Below are 20,880 nucleotides of genomic sequence, written 5' to 3' on the forward strand. Positions count from 1 at the left end.
ACAACTTTTCAATTGCAATTTTTGCCAATCTGAGAAATAAAACTGGTGCTTACCCCCTCTCTCCCTAGATACTAGTGAGGCTGAACATCTTCTCTTTTTCTTTTAAGATTATTTCTTTTAATAAATAAATATTAATAGAGAGAGGGGAAATTGAGAGGGGAAGATAGAGAAGGAGAGACGCCTGCAGACATGCTTCACCACTTGTGAAGCTTCCCCCACCCCTTCCTTCCTTCCTTCCTTCCTTCCTTCCTTCCTTCCTTCCTTTCTTTTTCCATTTCTCCTTTCTATTTTATTATGTAGGAAAGAGAGAAATTGAGAGGGGAGGGATAGATAGAGAGGAAGAGAGAAAAATAGACACCTGCAGATCTGCTTCACCACTTATAAAGCATCCACCTTACAGGTGGCAAGCAGGGGCTTGAACCTGGCTCTTCGTGCATGATAATGTATGTCCTTAACTGGATGCACCACCGCCCAGCCCCCTAAGATAATTTTTCTTTTTTCTTTTCTTTTTAATTTCTTTATTGGGGGATTAATGGTTTATAGTCAACAGTAAAATATAGTAGTTTGTACGTGCGTAACATTTCCCAGTTTTCCACATAACAATACAACCTAGGTCCTCCTCTGCCATCATGTCCCAGGATCTGGACCCTCCCCCCCCCAGAGTCTTTTACTTTGGTGTAATACACCAAACTAAGATTATTTTTCTTGAGAGACCCAGGCACTGCTCAAGTCTTGCATGTGGTGGTGCTAGCTGTTGAATCTGAAACCTCCAGGTCCTCAGGCAGGTAAGTCTTGTTCTCTCCCCAATCCAAACATCTTATCACATGTATAGGCCACTCCAGTTTTTTTTTTCCCATTCTGTTGCCTGTTGGTATTCTTTGACTATATTCTGAGTTGATTTTCTTTCAAGACTAATATATTATGTCCCCACTTGAGTACTGTCTCTTTTTTCAATTACATGTGGCAAATGTCTTCTTCCACTGTAAGGCTTATGTTTAACTTTATACAACTCTTTTTTTCTATATCCTCTATGGCTTATACTCAAGCCCTTGTTATACACCTAGTACTTATAAGTTCATAGTCATTTTTTTAAATTGCCACCAGGGTTATTGCTGGGTCTTGGTATGAATCCATCGTTTCTGGTCACCATTTCCTTCTTTCCTTCCCTACCTTCTTTCCTTCCTTTCTTCCTTCTTTCCTGCCTTCCTTTCTTTTTTTTCATTTCTCCTTTCTATTTTATTAGATATGAAAGAGAGAAATTGAAAGGGGAGGGGTAGATAGAGAGGAAGAGAGAAAAACAGACACTTGCAGACCTGCTTCACCACTTATCAAGCATCCACCCTTGTAGGTGGGGAGTGGGGGCTTGAACCCGAGTCCTTACACAAGGTTATTTGTGCACTTAACCAGGTGTGCCACTACCTGGCCCTGTAATTTTTTAAAAGACTCCTTTTATATTCCTCTAGTCTGTTTGCTTATCCATCAATACCACACTGATATCTGTTATAAAATTATAAGTCTCGATAAATCAACTGCTCAGTGATCTTCAGCACTGTATATTCTTAGTGTCTTCCTTTTTGTGTAAGTTTTAGGATCAAGTTATCAAGATCTATAAGAAATCCTGTTGTGATTTTGATTTAACTTGAGTAGCAATTGTAGATCAATTCGAAGAGAAATAGTCATTTTGATGTTGAATCTTCACGTACATGAATATAGTATAACTCTTTTATGAGATTACCTTTTCCAGAAATTTTTATTTTAACATACTTGTGGATTCACAGCAAGATATAGATGTAAGACAGATATTTCCTGTTTCCACCTATTTTATCATAATGGTTACACCTTGGATTTTAACACCTTTATTGAAGTATATTTGACTATATGCAAAGGACATGAAGATACTAATTTGAAAGGATATATGTACTCCTTTGTTCATAGCTGTATTAGTCACAATAGCCAAGAAGTAGAAGCAATCTAAATGGCCACTGACAGACTAGATAAAGAAATTAGGTATATTTGACATACAAAACATCAACCCTGGATATATTTAACTTAAATGATTTTACAAATTTGTACCTATGCAGATACTCGTAAACCTATCATCAAAGTGAGATAATGATCATACCCACCACCTCTTTTTTGATTGCTATTGTTGTGTTGTGGTAATGAAGTTGACATGAGATCTACTATGTTTATGAATGGTAAATTTTGCCATGCTGAATCATTCACTAGCAATGCAATGGTGTAAAGCAAATCTCTAGGATTTATTCATCTTGCATACATGAAGCCTTATGTCAGTAGTTACATCTTTTATAACTAGAGAAAAACATTTAAATAAAATATTTAACATATTTTTTTGATGTCACCAGTCCCTCATGTGTCAGCACCAAAGCTTCTGTGTCTTCTTCTTCTAGCCCTTCTTCCGTAGCCAGTCAACAGCGTCAGGTTGAAAGCTGTCAGGAGCTGCTTGTTGCTGGCTTTGAAAGTGACTGGGATCCATGTGGATTCAGTCGGCTAGGAAGGATCGTCAGTTTCCCCAATGAATGGGTACTCACGGGATGCACCACGAGAAGGTCGATCCAATGCATCCCAGCTGCTGTGTTATATGATGGGGCTCTAACCAGCATAGTGTGCATGGCAAGGCAGGAAGGAACCTATCAGGTGAGCTGTCTCACTGACCTTATACCCCCCTTTTTAGTTATACCCAACTCTAGCCCCCCCAGATCCCATTAGTATGGTAATTGTGTCAAAAATATCATTTCAGGAATGTTATATAAATGGATGCTTACAGTATATGACCTTTTTTGAGATTGCCTTTTAATAATTGTATTATTAGTGATTTGAAATTGATATTTCATGGGTAGAGTTTCACTCTAGTGTGTGTGTGTATGCTCGAGCAACTCACTTCACCCACTGCCAAATTTCTCATCCTTCCCCCTTCCCTCTAGTAACCACCACAATTTTTGCAAAGTGATTTCTCCTCTTTATTGATGTGGGCCTGTACTGCTATGAACTCTCCTCTCAAGACTGCTTTTGCTGTGTCCCATAGGGTCTGACGAGTGATTTCTTCATTTTTGTTGATATCGAGGATATTCTTAATTTCTTTTTTTATTTCTTCAATGACCCATGCGTTCTTCAAAAGCATGTTGTTCAACAGCATGTTTCCTGGAGACATATAGTAGATGGATCTTGTCCTTTAATCCATCTAGCTGCTTTGAATCTTTTGACAGGTGAATTTAGGCCATTCATGTTTAGAGTAATTATTGATATATATGGTTTACTTATATCCCTAGAACAATCTTAAAACAAAAACCAGAATGGTTGCTGATTTTTGTCCCATTTGCTTCTGTTATTTTGTGGGGGTGGGTTTTTATGGTGATTTCCTCACTAATTTTGCTTCTACTTTCTATAAATCTCTGTTCCTTGTTTTGTATTATAGTTGTCATAAGTGTAATAACTATTTTATTTATTAGTGAGAAAGATAGGAGAAGGAGAGAGAAAGAACCAGCTATCATTCCGGTACATGTGCTGCCAGGGATCAAACTCAGGACCTCATGTTTGAGAGTCCAATGCTATATCCACTGCACTACCTCCCAGACCACATCTTTCACCTTCTTACTTACTTCACTTAGCATAGTGGAGACTGTCATTTAAAAAAATTCAGCCTGGTTCCCTTGATATGTATCCAAGTTGTGTGTAACAGTGATTTGTTCTTTTTCTATTGCCCTTTCCGTGGTATATGTGCGCCACAGTTTGTTTAATCATTCATGTGTTGAGGGATATATTGTTTGTTCCTCTTCTTTCATTTTGTTTACCTGTGGGTTAGCTGAATATTTTTAGAATTTTAATTAGAACTAGCTAGAGGTATTTTTAGTATGTCTCTTTGTATAACTCCATACATGTCTCAGTCTATCAGTGTCATCATTTTACTTATTGAAGTATAGAATCTTTACCTTCCTTCCCTTATGTCCTTTAATCTCCTCTAGTTTATAATTGTCTTAAGTATTTCCTGTACATGTGCTGAGAAACATATCTGATGATGCTTTTTAAAATTTTTAATTAGTGGAGGGAGTTGGACGTTAGTGCAGCAGGTTAAGCACACATGGTGCGAAGCGCAAGGACCCACTTAAGGATCCCGGTTTGAGCCCCCAGCTCCCCACCTGCAGGGGAGTCGCTTCACAGGCAGTGAAGCAGGTCGGCAGGTGTCTATGTCCCTCTCTGTCTTCCCCTTCTCTATCCATTTCTTTCTATCCTATCCAACTACAACAACATTAGTAACAACAACAATAAAAAACAAGGGCAACAAAAAGGAAAATAAATAAATATAATAAAAAAAATTTAAAAAGTTGAAAATCAAACATTTAAATTAGTAATTTACAAGATTATAAGATAATAGGGGTGTAATTCCACACCACTCCCATCATCAAAATTCCGTGTCCCCACCCTCCTCCAGTAGTAACCACTACAGTTCTCCTAAGGTAAGCGATACGGATATATATATATATTCTTTTTCCATGTTCATGCACTTCAATTCTCTGTATTGTTCTTATCAATAAAATCATCCTGTAATTGTCCTTCACTTCCTTTACTTACTTCACTAATCATAATCACAGCCAGTCCCATCCACTTAGTCCCAAAGTAATACAGAGTAGTACTCCACTGAGTATTTGTCCTATGACTTTTTTTTTCTGTATTTGTAAGACTCAAATTAGTGATTTTATTCCATTGTTAAACATTCCCCTCCAGTTCTGTGTAAGTATTCCTCATGTCCCCTCCGCAATATTTTAAACAAGAAGGCACATACCAGAGAAGAATGTGACCCATGTGGGGAAAGATGGTTGACAACCTGCAGAAGCTGATGTCCATTTTTATTTATTTCGAAGGCCCAGCCTTCACTTCCTTTCTGAGCCACACCTACTATTATAACTTCCAAGTGTGTTTCCTTTTTCTTCTTCCCTCTCAGATAAATGGAACAAGCACCTGACTTCTTCAGGTATTTTTCAGACTATCTAACGTCTCAGTTATGGTATAAAAACAAAGGTTCCTGGTCACAAATATTCTGGGATCCAGTGGAAGTGGGGTTCAGAGCCCCCTGTTCATCTTTCCCTAACATTTTCTTCTTCTGGGAGTATGGAACAAAATTATTTTTGGGTGCGGAAGAAGGTGTCTGACTTACGTAATTGCTTCTCTGCTGGACATGGACATTGGCCGGTCGATCCACACCTACAGCCTATCTGACAGCGTTTTACTCTTTAGCTTCAAGCATCAAATATAATTTAGAGGAGGAAAGCCTATTGCACTTACCCATAGTTTTTCATTCTTTACTTTTTTCTCCACATATTCCAAGATCCCCTCCTGTATAATTTTTTATTTTCCAAAATTTTTATTTATAAAAACGAAACACTGACAAGAACCATAGGATAACGGGTACAACTCCACACAATTCCCACCACCAGAACTCCGTATCCCCTCCCCTCCTCTGATACCTTTCCTATTCTTTGTCTCTCTGGGAGTATGGACCCAGGGTCATTATGGGATACAGAAGGTGGAAGGTCTGGCTTCTGTAATTCCTTCCCCACTGACCATGGGCGTTGTCAGGTTGATCCATACTCCCAGCCTGCCTCTCTCTTTCCCTAATGGGGTGGAGCTCTGGGGAAGTGGGGCTCCAGGACACATTGGTAGGGTTGTCTGCCCAGGGAAGTCCAGTTGGCATCACGGTAGCATCTGGAACCTGGTGGCTAAAAGAAGAGTTAATATATAAAGCCAAACAAGTTGTTTATTAATCATGAACTGAAAGGCTGGATTAGTACAGATGAAGATTTGGGGGTCTCTGTTTTGTAGATAGTTAGTAGGCCTATTTTAGGTATATTCCAAAGGGCCCATGACTGTACTAGTGTTTTTTGGTTTTTTTTTCTGAGTCTGACATTTGATATGCAGGTGGACCCAAGTTATTGTCTGGGGAGATGATGTCATGGCTGGAAAAAGGACCAGAAAGCTGGATCATGGAGGAGAGTAGCTCCCAAATACGGGAAAGGTGTATACATATTGTTGACTGTAAACCTCATCAATTTGATGTGATCTGGGGCCCATATTCAGCTTAGGAGCCTATGTGACCTCTGCATGCCTGTAGATCTGAGCTCACATTCTGTGGTCATGAGTAGGAATGTTCCATGCTGTCTCTGTCCGGTTGGCATCATCTGGAACCTGGTGGTTGAAAAAGAGTTAACATATAAAGCCATACAAATTGTTGATTAATCATGAACCTAATGGCTGGAATATTTTAGATGAAGATTTGGGGTCTCTGTTTTGAAAATAGGTAGTAGGTCTATTTTAGGTGTATTCCAAAAGGCCCATGACTTTATTAGTTTTGCCTGAGCCTGACATCTGATATGCAGGTGGACCCAGGTTATTGTCTAGGGAGATAATGACATGGCTGGAAAAAGGGCTAGAAAGCTGGATCAGGGAATAGCGTAGTTCCCAAATATGGGAAAGGTGTATAAATATTGTTGACTGTAAACCCCATCCATTTGATCTGATCTGAGGCCCATATTCAGCCTAGGAGCCTATGTGGCCTCTGCATCCTTGTAGATCTGAGCTCACATTCTATGGTCATGAGTAGGAACATTCCTAGCTGCCCCTGTATAATTTATTTTTTTATGCTTCGGAAACTTTCTTTGGTCATTTTTAACGGACTGGTTAAGTAGTGACTAATTCTTTTTAGTTTTTCTTCATCTGAGAATGTCTTTATTTCCATTCATACCTGAAGGATAATTTTGCTAGCTATAGAATTCTATGTTGTCAGCATTTGGAAACATTATGCCATTTCCTTGTAGCCTTCATAAATTCAGATAAGAAATCTAATTCTTGTGGTGCAAAGCACAAGGACTGGTATAAGGATCCTGGTTCGAGCCCCCGGCTCCCTACCTGCAGGGGAGTCGCTTCACAAGTGATGAAGCAGGTCTGCAGGTGTCTATCTTTCTCTTCCCCTCTCTGTCTTCCTCTCTTCTCTCCATTTCTCTCTGTCTTATCTAACAACGACGACATCAATAACAACAACAATAATAACTACAACAACAATAAAAAGACAACAAGGGCAACGAAAGGGAAGATAAATAAATAAAATGTTTTAAAAAAAGAAATCTAATTCTTGGGATTTTTCTCCCCTATGATAACATTTGCCTCTGGCAACTGTCAAGATTGTTTTGTTTTTCTTTGTTTTTGGTTTTCATAAGTTTGAATTTTTTTTCATTATACCAAAAAGAAATAGGGGCATTCCCTACCATACCTGCTTTATGGTGAGGGCAAGGTCCTGGGAAGGTCCACAAGAGGGCTCATGATGACATTCCTGAAGGGAGCTCCAGTGGTGGTGGTGAGAGAGGGATCCATTAGAGACCTAGGCCCATCATATTCCACATTTGGCTTTTCTTTTCTTTTTTTTTTTAATGTATTCTTTTTTATCTTTATTTTTTTAAATTTATTTTATTTATTTATTCCCTTTTGTTGCCCTTGTTGTTTTTTTATTGTTGTAGTTATTATTGTTGTTGTCGTCGTTGTTGGATAGGACAGAGAGAAATGGAGAGAGGAGGGGAAGACAGAGAGGAGGAGAGAAAGATAGACACCTGCAGACCTGCTTCACCGCCTGGGAAGCGACTTCCCTGCAGGTGGGGAGCCGGGGTTCGAACCGGGATCCTTATGCCGGTCCTTGTGCTTTGCGCCACCTGCGCTTAACCCGCTGTGCTACAGCCCAACTCCCTGGCTTTTCATAGATATACTCAGTATGTTTCACGGGAAGAATGAAAAGAGTTTATTAAATAGGAAAGGAAAACAAGTTCCATAAGGGGCTTTCTACTGCAATGTGTACCTACTGATTTACTGGGTAAAATACTGATTTAGGGTATAAGGATTCAGTGGTAACAAGGCTGATGCTTTCACTGAATAAAAGGAAAATAAACAAATAAAAATATAAATACAGGGCAGCGGTAGATAACATAATGGTTATGCAAGAGACTCTCATGCCTGAGTCTCCAAAGTTCAAGGTTCAGTCATGCACAGCATCATAAGCCAGAGATGATCAGTGCTCTGGTAAAAAAAAAAATATATATATATATATATACAATAAATAATATCCGATAATCACAAAGACTATGAAGGAACTAAAACAAGGCAATGAAATAGAGCATGAGTGAGTGCCGGAGGCTATCCCATGTGGAATAATCAACAAAGACCTCTCTGAGCAGTAGCATATGATCACAGTCTGAAAAATAAAGAGGAAGGCACCTAAACATGCAGGAGGAGAGTATTTTAAGCAGAGGAAACATTCCTTGCCTGAGGCAACAATGTGCTTGGGTTTTTTTGTTTTTTTGTTTTTTTTTTTTGCTCAGGGAATAGAAATATGGCCTCTGTAACCAGAATGTAACTAGAAGAAGGAAGTATCAGTGAGATGGGGTAGAATAATGGGGCAGAGGCTAGATGAAACAGTTTCATAGACTTCCAATATTTTTTTGAAATTTAAACTTGAGTGTGATTTGAACCCACTAGAAGGATTTAGTCATGGAGGTAACAAGATTTGGCTTATATCTGCTATATAAAGATAGGACTCTTGGGGGCCAGGTGGTGGTGCACCTGGCTGAACACACGTTACAATGCACAAGAACCCAGGTTCAAGCCCCTAGTATCCACCTGCAAGGCGAAAGCTTTGGGAATGGTGAAGCAGTGCTGCAGGTGGCTCTCTGTTTCTCTCCCTCTCTATCTCTTCCTTTCCTCTTGATTTCTGGCTGATTCTATCCAATAAATAAAGATAATAAATATAAGAATAAAAGAGAGAAAAGACTTTTGAGGGTCAACAAGGGAAGTTGAAAAACCAACTAGGAAGCTTAACGCAATAACCTGGGTAAGAGGCTTGGTGACCGGATTAAGATGATGACATGAATAGAGTTGTAAATCAAAAAGGGGGCTGGGTGATGGCTCATTTGGTAGAGTGTGAGGAACCAGGTTCAAGTCCTTGGACCTTGCCTGCAGGGGGAAAGCTTCACAAGTGGTAGGACAGTGCTACAGCAGGCATTTCTCCTTGTCTCTGAATTTTTTTTTTTTTTTTTGCTTCTGGGGTATTTTCTGGGGCTCAGTGCCTGCACTATGAATCTACTGCTCCTGGAGGCCATTTTCCCATTTTGTCACCCATGATGTTACCCTTGTGTTGTCGTTATTACCATTGTTGTCATTGCTGTTGTTGTTGTTGTTGGATAGGACAGAGAGAAATAAAGAGAAGAGGGGAGACAGAGAGGGGAAGAGAAAGTCGGACACCTGAAGGCCTGCTTCACCACTTGTGAAGTGACCCCCCTGCAGGTGGGGAGCCGGGGGCTCGAACCAGGATCCTTACACAGGCCCTTGTGCTTCATGCCATGTGTGCTTAACCTGCTGCACTACTGCCCAACCTCCATCTCTGCAATTCTTTACTTCTCTATTTCTTTCTGTCTCTCACCCTCTATCAAAAAATAAAAATGGCCACTGGGAGTATTGGAGTGGCGTAGGAGCTGATCCTAATGATAACTCTGGTGCCAATGTGTGTGTGTGTGTGTGTGTGTATGTGTGTGTGGTGTGTGTGTGCGTATGTGTGTATGTGTGTGGTGTGTGTGTGTGTCTGTGTGTGTGTGTATGTAAACTGAGTCATGAGCATAGGAGTTTTTTCTTAGGTGGTTATTTTTTTATTATTATTGCTTTGACTATATGGTTTAGAGAATTATGAGATTTCAAGAGTATCATATTTACACATGTGCATGCACAAATCACCTGACCTTCCACCAAAGTTCCTGGGTTCGAACCCCTGATAACCACTACAGTTTTTACAAAGTCTTAGTAACAGTTTGATTACTGTTTTTTTGCATCTACTTTGCTTATTGACATATCTGTTAAACCTAAAAGTGTTTAGCAACTAGTAGGCACTCACAGACATTTCTGAAGGGATGAATGAGCAAATGAGTAAATGAACAAGTGAATATTGAAAATGTTTATGATGGAGTTGATAGCATAATGGTTATGCAGAGAGACTTCAGGCCTGAGGTTCCAAAGTCTCAGGTTCAATCTCCCACACCACTACAAGCCAGAGTTGAGCAGTTCTTTGGTGAAAAAAATGTTCACTGGGAGTCAGGCGGTAGTGCAGCGGGTTAAACGCATGTGGCGCAAAGCGCAAGGACCGGTGTACAGATCCTGGTTCGAGTCCCTGGTTCCCCACCTGCAGGGGAGTCGCTTCACAAGCAGTAAAGCAGGTCTACAGGTGTCTATCTTTCTCTCCCCGTCTCTGTCTTCCCCTCCTCTCTCCATTTCTCTCTGTCCTAACAACGACGACATCAATAACAACAACAATAACTACAACAACAATAAAAAGAATACAAGGGAAACAAAAAGGGAAAAATAAATAAACACAATTAGAAAATTTAAAAAAGAATGTTATAAAAATGTTCACTAATATATGCAGAGAAATTGTTTCTGGGTCTTGTGATTGAAAGTGTTTTCCTTTCTTTAATGTTTTTGTTTGAATTTTTACAATCAGCATGCACTGTTTTTATCAGAAAAGGAATCATTTCAATTTTTGAAACCCCCCTACCCTCATCAGTCATGTATAATCTCTATAGTACCCCTATTTGGCTAAATTCAGAGCAAAACAGTCCCTTTGCCATTGTAAAACCATGTTTGGGCAGGAAGATCAGAATGATAGTGAAGGGATATGTTGACTCTTGGAGAGTTGGGGGCAGAAAAAGTGAACTAGGAGATGAAGATCAACAGGAGCTACAAGAAAGAAAGGCGGTATTGCCTTCGAGGGGAAAAAAAAGAAGTTGAGCTTGAGCTTTTTTTTTTTTTTCCCCAAAAACACAGTAGTATAATAAGAGGCGCTGAGAGCCCCTTGCAAAATCTGACCTGGGGAGAGAGGAGTCTATGGAGTCCAATGAGCACAGTGAGTTTTGTAATGCAAATTCTTGCCTCATAGTCATGAATGGATATGGATTCAATAAAGGAGCCAAGCTGTGATTCAAGATTGAACTGTCTGATATAAAAATACCTCTTCCCCTTTGGTGGTGGCAGTGGGAAACGAAAAGACAAGATTTCTGTTTGAAGAAGTCCTTAGTTCTCTATTTTTAAGACAGTAAGAAAAGCTAGTTGGATAACATTTTTTGAATCACTGTTTAAAGATATTTTGGGATTTCATATGTGTCCAGTGACTCTCTAGCTTCCTGCATTATCCTTCTACTCTCTATCAGAAGATACCTAGATTTCTCCAATATGGAAGGTTAATTTCCTGCTAGCATTTCTCCTGGACTGGACTATGCTAAATGAGGGCTCATTTCCTTCTTGGCCTTGAGTTATAAAATACTCTTTGCTGTTGCCCAAGTCTTCGAAAGTACAGGCTCCAGGAAAAGGGTGGTGGTAGAGACAGGGTTGCCAGATAAGATACAGGATGCCTAGTTTCATCTTAATTTCAGATAACCAGTGGATTTTTAATAGAAGTATACCCCAAATATTTCATAGGACATAATTATGTTTATCTGAAATTCAAACATATCTAGGTTTCTTTTCCTTTTCCTTCTCCTCCTCCTCCTCTTTCTCTTCATTTTCCTCAACTTGTCAGTCCTAGATAGGGAAAAAAACATCATCTTGTGATACAAGCATTTTCTCAATGCTTTTCATCCAAAATTTACCAGATGTTTCTTAGATAGACCTTCATTTTACAAAAGGGGAAAATAGCTCACTGATTAAATCAAGATAAGACAGTGAACCTCTGCTGCAAATTTAAGATGGCAAGTGCTCCAACACATGATCTAATTCAGTGGTCTCCTTATCAATAATTTATTAACTGGAAGGGAGCAGAATTAGAATGATCACTAAATCACATGAAAAAGCAAACCTGAAAAAGAATTGAAAGGAGGGGCTGGGTGCTGGAACACCTGGTTACATGCATGTATTAGCATGCACAGGGACCCAGGTTCAAGCCCCCCAGCCCCACCTGCAGGGGGAAAACCTCACAAGTGGTGAAGCAGGGATGCAAGTGTCTCTGTCTCTCTCTTCGTCTCTATTCCCCCCTCCTTCTAAATTTCTCTCTCTCTTTTTTTATATTTATTTATTTATTTCCATTTTGTTGCCCTAGTTGTTTTTATTATTATTATAGTTACTATTGTTGTTGTTGATGTCGTTGTTGTTGGATAGGACAGAGAGAAATGGAGAGAGGAGGGGAAGACAGAGAGGAGGAGAGAAAGACAGACACCTGCAGACCTGCTTCACCGCCTGTGAAGCGACTCCCCTGCAGGTGGGGAGCCAGGGGCTCGAACCTGGATCCTTATGTCGGTCCTTGTGCTTTGTGCCACATGCGCTTAACCCGCTGTGCTACCCTCTGACTCCCAATTTCTCTCTCTTGTATCAGACAAAATAAATAAAGTTAAAAATAATTTAAAAAAAATTGAAAGGCAGTGACCTTTCAGGTCTTAACTTCCTTCCTTCCTTCTCTCCTTCCTCTTTCTTTCTCCCTTCCTTCCTTCCTCTCTTTCTTTCTTTCTTTCTTACTTTCTGCCTTTCTTTCTTTCTGCCTTTCTTTCTTTCTTTCTTTCTTTCTGCCTTTCTTTCATCCAGGGTTATCGCTGGGTCTCAGTGCCTGCACTATGAATCCACTGCTCCTGGAGGCTATTTTTTCTCTTTTGTTCCCCTTGTTGTTTATTATTGTTGTTGTTATTACTGTTGTCGTCGTTGTTGGATAAGACATAAAGAAATGGAGAGAGGAGGGGATGACAGAGAGGAGGAGAGAAAGACACCTGCAGACCTGCTTCGCCACTTGTGAAGCGACCCCCCCCCCCGCAGGTGAGGAGCTGGGGGCTCAAACCAGGATTTTTTTAAATATTTATTTTATTTATTCCCTTTTGTTGCCCTTGTTGTTTTATTGTTGTAGTTATTATTGTTGTTGTCGTTGTTGGATAGGACAGAGAGAAATGGAGAGAGGAGGGGAAGACAGAGAGGAGGAGAGAAAGATAGACACCTGCAGACCTGCTTCACCGCCTGGGAAGCGACTCCCCTGCAGGTGGGGAGCCGGGGTTTGAACCGGGATCCTTATGCCTGTCCTTGTGCTTTGCACCACCTGCGCTTAACCCGCTGCGCTACAGCCCGACTCCCTCAAACCAGGATTCTTACGCGGCCCTTGCGCTTCATGTCATGTGAGCTTAACCCGCTGCACCATCGCTCAGCCCCCAGGTCTTAACTTTCTTTAGACCATGGACATGACTATGCTTAGTCTGTAAAGTAATGTTTCTTGAAATGTGATCCGTGGGTTACCTGCATCAGACTGAAAGTGAGGATGATTGATGCTTTCAGGGAGTGAGCCTACAGTCTTGGTCTCACTGGCACAATCTCTTCTTCCTTCATCTCCAGAGCCTTCACCCCATCAGTAGTTTTTATCTGGAGGATCTCAGCGACAGAGGATTCCCTGGGTATTTTTAGATTTGGTTTTGTTGTCCACTACATATTGCAAAAGTGAAATTGTGGAAAACCAGCATCGTTAGAAGATAAAATGAAAGGGGGACTTAGCACCTCTCTCAACACACACAAATGAAGGAATCCAAAATAACTCTTCAACGTAAGAGAATGGATAATTGATCTGGCTCATAGTAAATCACGACATTTAATTTGTTCTTGGAAGCAGAAGTTGCTACTACCTTCCTCTTGCCTCAGTGCTTAGCCACTTCATAACATTCACTCTCCATTTTTCTTTTCCTAGGCTTGATTCCAAGAGAACTAATCACATCTTCATAATTCAGCGCAGAGCCTCGGTGGAATTGTTCCAGGTCAGTATTGCACCCTATCAGATCTAAGAGCAGGAATTACTATAAAAAAATTTTTTTAAGTAGTGAGGTCAAGAGGTCCAACCTGATTTTTAAAGCATGTGCATGCCTATAATGACTTCTTTAAATTGAGGAACTGTGATTATTTTCTAATATAGCAAAGCATGTGTGTTCAGTCAGTCTGTCACTTCACATTTATAGCAAACAGTCTCACGTTTGGCCAGTTTCTTAACCACACACTAATAAAATCCACATAACTAGTTTGGTAACTCACCTCATGCTACTAAAATACAAGTAACCCAAGATGGCTTGGCGATGTGGTTCTCAGCTCATTTTATCACCAGGGACTCGATTCTTTTTAGCCTTGCATGCTACTAGTTGATACTTGCCTAAATAGCTCTTGCATTCTCAGGTCATTATAGCTCCTTTTTCAGGCTGCAGATATCTCCAACTAATTCTAGAAATGTGTGTGGTACGCCTGAAATGCCGACAGCTGTAGCTTAGATCCAAAATAGTCGGGCCTGCTCTAGGAGGTACATTAAGCAAACAGAACCAAGAGTTTGAAGGGGACAGCTGAGCAGGCAGCAGTAGGAAACTGCCAGGTGCTCAGTTGATCCAGCTAGGATGGGGAACAGACAGATTCCGTTTCTAGAAATAGCACAGTGGATGCCACCAAGTCATGGGATATACGTTATAGCACACATCTGCCCTTCCATTTTGGGGGGCTCTTGGGAGTGTCCAGGAAACTTAAACTTCTTACAGAAATAAACGTGCCTCATGAACAATCCACAACACTGATTTGTTCAACTCCTATTATTCTCAAATCACCATGCGAGGCCATTTGGGAGGCATATAAAGAAGTTTGTGATGTAGGCAGTACTTAGAATTTTTATATCAGTTGTGGGGGGGTGCAAAACAAGCATGGGGAAACCCTATTTTATAAGGGGTTAGGCTTCTGATGAACAAAACAGAAATAATATACAGAAAGCCATTTATTCCCATTCCTTTATCCCTTAAAGGGGAACAATAATTGCATTTTTCCTAATAGGAATATTCCGTTGATGAAATGCAATGATGGTTACAAAACACTTAGTCTGGTGCCTAGTAATCTAAAGCCTCCAGGTGGTTTGTGCATTTTGTATAGATTGTTGAGATGTGATTGACTGTAGAATATTTCAAGTATGCACTTAGTGATTTGCTATACATATACACTGTGAGGGGATTCCCACCACCTAGATGATTACCATATCCATAGCCTCCGATATGGGTATTTCCTTCTTTGATAGCAAATTCCAATTATAGAAAGCAGTGTTGTCAACTCTGATCACACTATTTTACATTAAAACCTCGTCTTAATTCGTTTTACAGCTGAAAGTTGATACCCTTTTACCAACTTCCCCCCATTTCCCTTACATCTTAGCAACTACTTTTCTATTCTCTGTTTCTGTGGATTTGACATTTTCCCTACTTTATTGGGAGGAAGGATTCATGGTTTACAGTATAGTTGTTGACACATAAGTAAAACTTCTCTAGATTCCATGTGTAGATTATAATATTGCTATTTCTCTGCCTGACTTATGCCACTTAGTATAAAGGCCTCAACATTCATCCTTGTTGTCACAAGTAGTAGAATGTTCTTCTGGCTTATGGCTTAATAATATTCACTGCTGCATGTATATGTACACACACACACACACACACACACACACACACATGATTTACCCATTTAACCATCAATGTGTATTACACTGTCCCCATATCTTGACTATTGTAAATTAATGCAATGAAAATGGGAGTTAAAAAAAATGGGAGTATGGCTATCTCTTCAATAGCTAGTCTTCATTTCTTTTTTTTTTAAGTTGCTGGTTTATTTTTATATTTAATTTTTCCTTTTTTATTTATTTATAAAAAGGAAACACTGACAAAACCATAGGATAAGAGGGGTACAATTCCACACAATTCTCACCACCAGAACTCCATATCCCATCCCCTCCCTTGAGAGCTTTCCTATTCTTTAACCCTCTTGGAGTATGGACCCAGGGTCATTGTGGGATGCAGAAGGTGGAAGGTCTGGCTTCTGTAATTGCTTCCCCGCTGAACATAGGCACTGACAGGTCGATCCATACTCCCAGCCTGCCTCTCTCTTTCCCTAGTGAGGTGGGGTTCTGGAGAATTGGAGCTCCAGGACACATTGGTGGGGTTGTCTGTTCAAGGAAGTCTGGTTGGCATCATGCTAGCATTTGGAAACTGGTGTCTGAAAAGAGAGTTAAGATATAAAGCCAAACAAGTTGTTGACTCATCATAAACCTAAAGGCTGGAGTAGTACAGATGAAGAGTTGGGGGTGTCCCCGTTCTGTAGATAGCTAGTAGGCATATATTAGTTATAGTCCAAAGGGCCTGTGGCTATACTAGTCTTTTTTTTCCCCGAGCCTGAAATCTGATATGCAGGTGGATCCTAGCTATGTCTATGTCTGGGGAGATAATATCATGGCTGGAGAAAGGACCAGAAAGCTGGATCAGGGAAGAGAGTAGCTCCCAAATATGGGGAAGGCGTATAAATATTCTTGGCTGTAAACCCCATCGATTTGATGTGATCTGGGGCCCATATTCAATTTAGGAGCCTATGTGACCTCTGCATCCCTGTAGATCTGAGCTCACATTCTCTGGTCATCAGTAGGAACATTCCATGCTGTCCCAGTATCAGGACCCATCTTCCTCAAATGGAGCATAGAGTATGTTGTCCAGCCTCCATTCAGAGGATGAAACATTCTCTACCGTTGTTGATCCAAGTTGAGGGCAAGGTCCTATGGGGGCCCACAAAGGGGTCTATTTTGTTGTTCCTGATAGAGATAACTGGTAAGTATGGGGAGAGGGATTTATTCAAGGTCTAGGCCCACCATGTCTGTTTGGGAATCTCAGGACTCCCCGACTAGGACCGCAGCTGATGGGTGGCCTGACAGTGACTAAAGAGTCGTTGTTAAAGTATGCCAGTCTCTTGCCCTTATTCAGCTTTTGCAGTCCTTGTTTTGATAAGGATAGCTTGGGAGTGAGTGAGGGAAGTATAATAAGAAATAGGTGAGGAGGATAGCTAAGGCTAAGTAGACACTATTTCATTATGAACTTCATACTGACTCACTGTAGACTATTGTGTATTTTTGCTTTCAGGTATATATTTTGCCCTAATTTATGGATACATGTGAACATATGTCCTATCTCATGGGACCTGGTCTATATCTAGGTTTTGGAACTTAGTTAGGAAGTGAACCACCTGGAATAGAATTAAAGAATCCTATGAAAGGAAAGTTCTCACCCAAGTAATGAGGTTGAAGGGTTGACATTTCATGCCTGATGTCTCTGGACACAGTCTGAAGTGAAGCATACCGAGGTGGTAGTACTCGTTGCTTAGATTAGGTTGGGATCAGCCGATGCAATATCATTTGGTATGAATTGAGAGAAGCATGCAGGAAAGTGCGTCCCACTCTAGAGGTTCCAGGACTGGGAGAAATATAGGCTCTATAGAGGAAGTGTGAGGTTCCTGCTGTCTTAGGGTTTAAGAAGACAGTAGTTATTGCTGTAATCACATTATTTGGCAATTGAGTTAACTTCGAAAAATCCCTTTGTTGGGATTTGCTGTATCATACACAACATCACCATAATTTATGTCCTTTGATATTATTTGTATATAGTTGTGCCACCGGTTGCTTCTGTTCTCCCTGGTCTAAGCTTTTAAGAGAGTCAACAGGGAGTCGGGCTGTAGCGCAGCGGGTTAAGCGCAGGTGGCGCTAAGCACAAGGACCCGCATAAGGATCCTGGTTCAAGCCCTGGCTCCCCACCTGCAGGGGTGTCGCTTCACAAGCGGTGAAACAGGTCTGCAGGTGTCTATCTTTCTTTCCCTCTCTCTGTCTTCCCCCTCCCCTCTCCATTTCTCTCTGTCCTATCCAACAACAATGACAACAATAATAACTACAACAATAAAACAACAAGGGCAACAAAAGGGAATAAATAAATAAAAATAAATATAAAAAATATTTAAAAAAAAAGAGAGTCAACATATCAAAGACTCAGCCTATGGTCTGTGCATTAAAAAGTTTGAGACACTTAATCAATCTTTCCCCTCTCATATTAATTAAATAGTAATTTATATGACTACAAATTAATAGGAGTGTACATAAACACCATTCCCACCACCAAAAGACTGTGTCCCATCCCAACCCCCCCACCACCACCACCCCTGCCCCATGAAGCCGAACATCTACCCTCACCCTCAACCCAGGGTTTTTACTCTGGTGCCCTACTCCAAATTCAGTCAACTCCTGCTTTGAGTTTCCCTCTCTGTTCTTCTTTCTCAACTTCTGTTTATGAGTGGGATCATCCCATACTCGTCTTTGTCTTTCTGACTTAGCTCACTTAACATAATTCCTTCTAGCTCCATCCAAGATGGGTCAGAGAAAGTGGGTTCATTACTCTTAATGCTAGTTTTCATTTTCTTTGGATCTATACCCTGAAGTGGGGCTGTGGATCATATAGTGTTTTTATTCATAATTTTTTTTGAAAAAAAATCTATCTTGTTTTCCATATTGCCTGCACCAATATACACAACCAGCAACAGAACACAAGAGCTTACTATTCTTCACATCCTCACCAATATTTGTTATTTCTTGTCTTACTGATGACCATCAGTCATTTTATGTGCACTTAACCCTGTGTGCTACTGCCCAGGCCTGTTTGATGACCGTCATTTTAACAGGTATGAGGCAATGTTTGTTGTTTGTGTCTTTGCTGGTTTTGGTAACAGGACAGATTCCAATATGAGTTTAGTGTTCCTTCATCCTGTATTGTTTGGAAGAGTTTGAGAAAGAGTGGTTCTAAACGTTTAGTAGAATTTGCCCGTTTTCGGCTCAGGAGATAGCATAATGGTTATGCAAAATAACTTTAGTGCTTGAGGCTCTGATGTCACAGGTTCAATCCCTGGCAACACCATAAGCCAGAACTGAGCAGGGCTTTGGTAAAAAAATAAAAATAAAAAAGAGAGAGAGAGAGGGAGAAAGAAAGAAAGAAAGAAAGAAAGAAAGAAAGAAAGAAAGAAAGAAAGAGAGAGAACTTTCCTGTTCTGCTGTCAGGTCCTAGACTTTCCTTTGGGTAGTTCTATTTTCTGTTTCATGATTCTGTCTTGTAATTTGTGTGTGCTGTACTTTCTTCATAGACCAGCTTTTTTCCATCCTGTAACATTTCTTTGTTAACTACTACAACAACTTGGTTTCTATGTGGAAGAAACATGCCTCTTTTTTTTTTTGAAAAAGGTCAGGAGAGAGGTTAAGAGTGAAATGATTTTTTAACGTGATGTGAAGAATGGGCAACTCTGGATACTTACAGGGCAGAGAGGAATGAGGGTAAAACCCAGAGAAAATGAAGTTATGGATGAGTTGGGATGTTCAAGAGAACAGGGGTAAATGGGATTTGATGAGAAGCCCATGGAACTGGGTGTTTGGAGCTATTGTTGGAAGGGGGAAGGGCAGTGGGACCATGTGATTGAAGGTCTTGAATGCCAGACTGTGATTCTGGAGGAGTTGTCTGAGATATTTTTACTTAAGGGTGATAGAAATGATAAAAACAAAAACTTATCTAAATATACTTTCCAACCATAGATCATGTGTCAAACTCCAACTCACAGCCACTTCCTACTGGACCTCTCCCCGCTCCTGGACCTCTTCTTCCTTTTCCAAATTCTGCTGGTACTGATTGCTCTCCCCACAATAACTAGGACCTTTTTACTGCCTCCTCTCAGGAACTAAATGTTCCTCTCTCTCTCTCTCTGTCTCTTTCTCTCTCTCTCTCTCTCTCTCTCTCTCTCTCTCTCTGTGGGGCCAGGGGGAGAGATATCTTTTCTCCCAAGATAGGGCCTTGCCTTTCACTTCCTGTCTGCCACATGGAGTTTTGCATAGTGTGGGTTCCGAAGGAATAATCTGTGTATTAATTCACTGATTGATTGTAGCCAAGCTTAATTGGAGCAGGAAAAAACAAAGTGTCATCCAGGCAGGGTGAATGTTGGCTCTGTGAGGAAAGCCATAAAAGAAGAGAAAGGTGAACAGGCTTCCCTGTAACAGTCTCATTCCTGAAGTCCCAGAGTCAAGTTTTTTATTATTATTATTATTTTTTTTATTTTTTTAGTATTTTCCTGACTGTCTTTGCCTTAAGTTAGCAGGAGACCTGCCAAGCCAAACAAGGCCTGACTGGCTGGATGGCTGGGCTAACTGGTGCATGGCTGTAGGGAATGGTGGGCTGGCTGGGAAGAGATGTCCCAAATACAGCCCTATGGGGGGAGACCAGTTTCCTCAGGGTCCAGAGGAGGAAGAGAAACAGCCTCTATCTATCTTTAAACACAGCTATTTAAGAAACAGACTCTGCTGAGAACAGTAGACTCGGAGAGGAGGAAAAAAAATCTTTGCAAATGAAACTTTCCCCCCAGTGAGGTCAAGTCTAACTATAAAGAGACTAGAATGGAGAGGCTGGGTATGAGTTGACAAAGAGAACCTGCCACACCTCAGCTTCCAAAGACCCACACCTCCATAGTTGTCACAGTTCATCTTTCCCAATACTCATCGAATGGAATGACCCATCTGTGACAGTTCTTTATTTGCCCATTGTGGAAGCTTGCAGCTTGGCAAATATGAATCTATATGCTATCTGACTGCAAAAACCTCCAAAGACTGATTATCAACAGAAAACATTTGAAGTGAATTCTGCTTGGACCCGTGAAATGGCTCATTTTGATAATGTGCTGCTTTGCCATGCACATGACTCGGGTTCAAACCCAGCCTGAACTACATAAAATAAAATTTTGGTGCTGGAGTCTTGATCTCTGCCTGTCTTTTTTTTATTATATTCAACACTTTATTACTTATTTCATTATTATTATTATTATTTTTTACCAGAGCACTGCTCGGCTCTGGTTTTATGGTGGTGCAGGCAACTGAACCTGGGACTTTGGAATTGTGTAACAATTATGGTATCTACCTGTGCCTAGTCTGTCTCTCCCTCTCCCTCTCCCTCTCCTTCTTCTTTCTCTCTC

The 20,880-nt window shown here is 40.6% G+C and overlaps 1 protein-coding gene and 1 long non-coding RNA gene across 4 annotated transcripts in view; one reads left to right on the forward strand and one right to left on the reverse strand.

Annotated features, from left to right (window-relative positions):
- PLAC1 (placenta enriched 1) overlaps positions 1 to 20,880 on the forward strand; it is a 260,395-nt gene that overhangs the window by 73,248 nt on the left and 166,267 nt on the right. For all 3 annotated transcript variants that reach the window (XR_009547460.1, XM_060182708.1, XM_060182713.1), the window contains exon 2: positions 13,748 to 13,814. The gene's annotated coding sequence lies outside the window, so the exon portion shown is untranslated. The remainder of the gene's footprint in view (positions 1 to 13,747; positions 13,815 to 20,880) is intronic.
- LOC132535766 (uncharacterized) lies at positions 11,487 to 14,139 on the reverse strand. The gene is made up of 3 exons (XR_009547461.1): positions 14,086 to 14,139; positions 13,306 to 13,488; positions 11,487 to 11,619 (listed from the first exon to the last, which is right to left on the reverse strand). It is a non-coding gene; the product is annotated as an uncharacterized LOC132535766 (long non-coding RNA).

This window comes from Erinaceus europaeus, chromosome X, assembly GCF_950295315.1.
Source record: "Erinaceus europaeus chromosome X, mEriEur2.1, whole genome shotgun sequence".
Classification (NCBI taxonomy): domain Eukaryota; kingdom Metazoa; phylum Chordata; class Mammalia; order Eulipotyphla; family Erinaceidae; genus Erinaceus; species Erinaceus europaeus.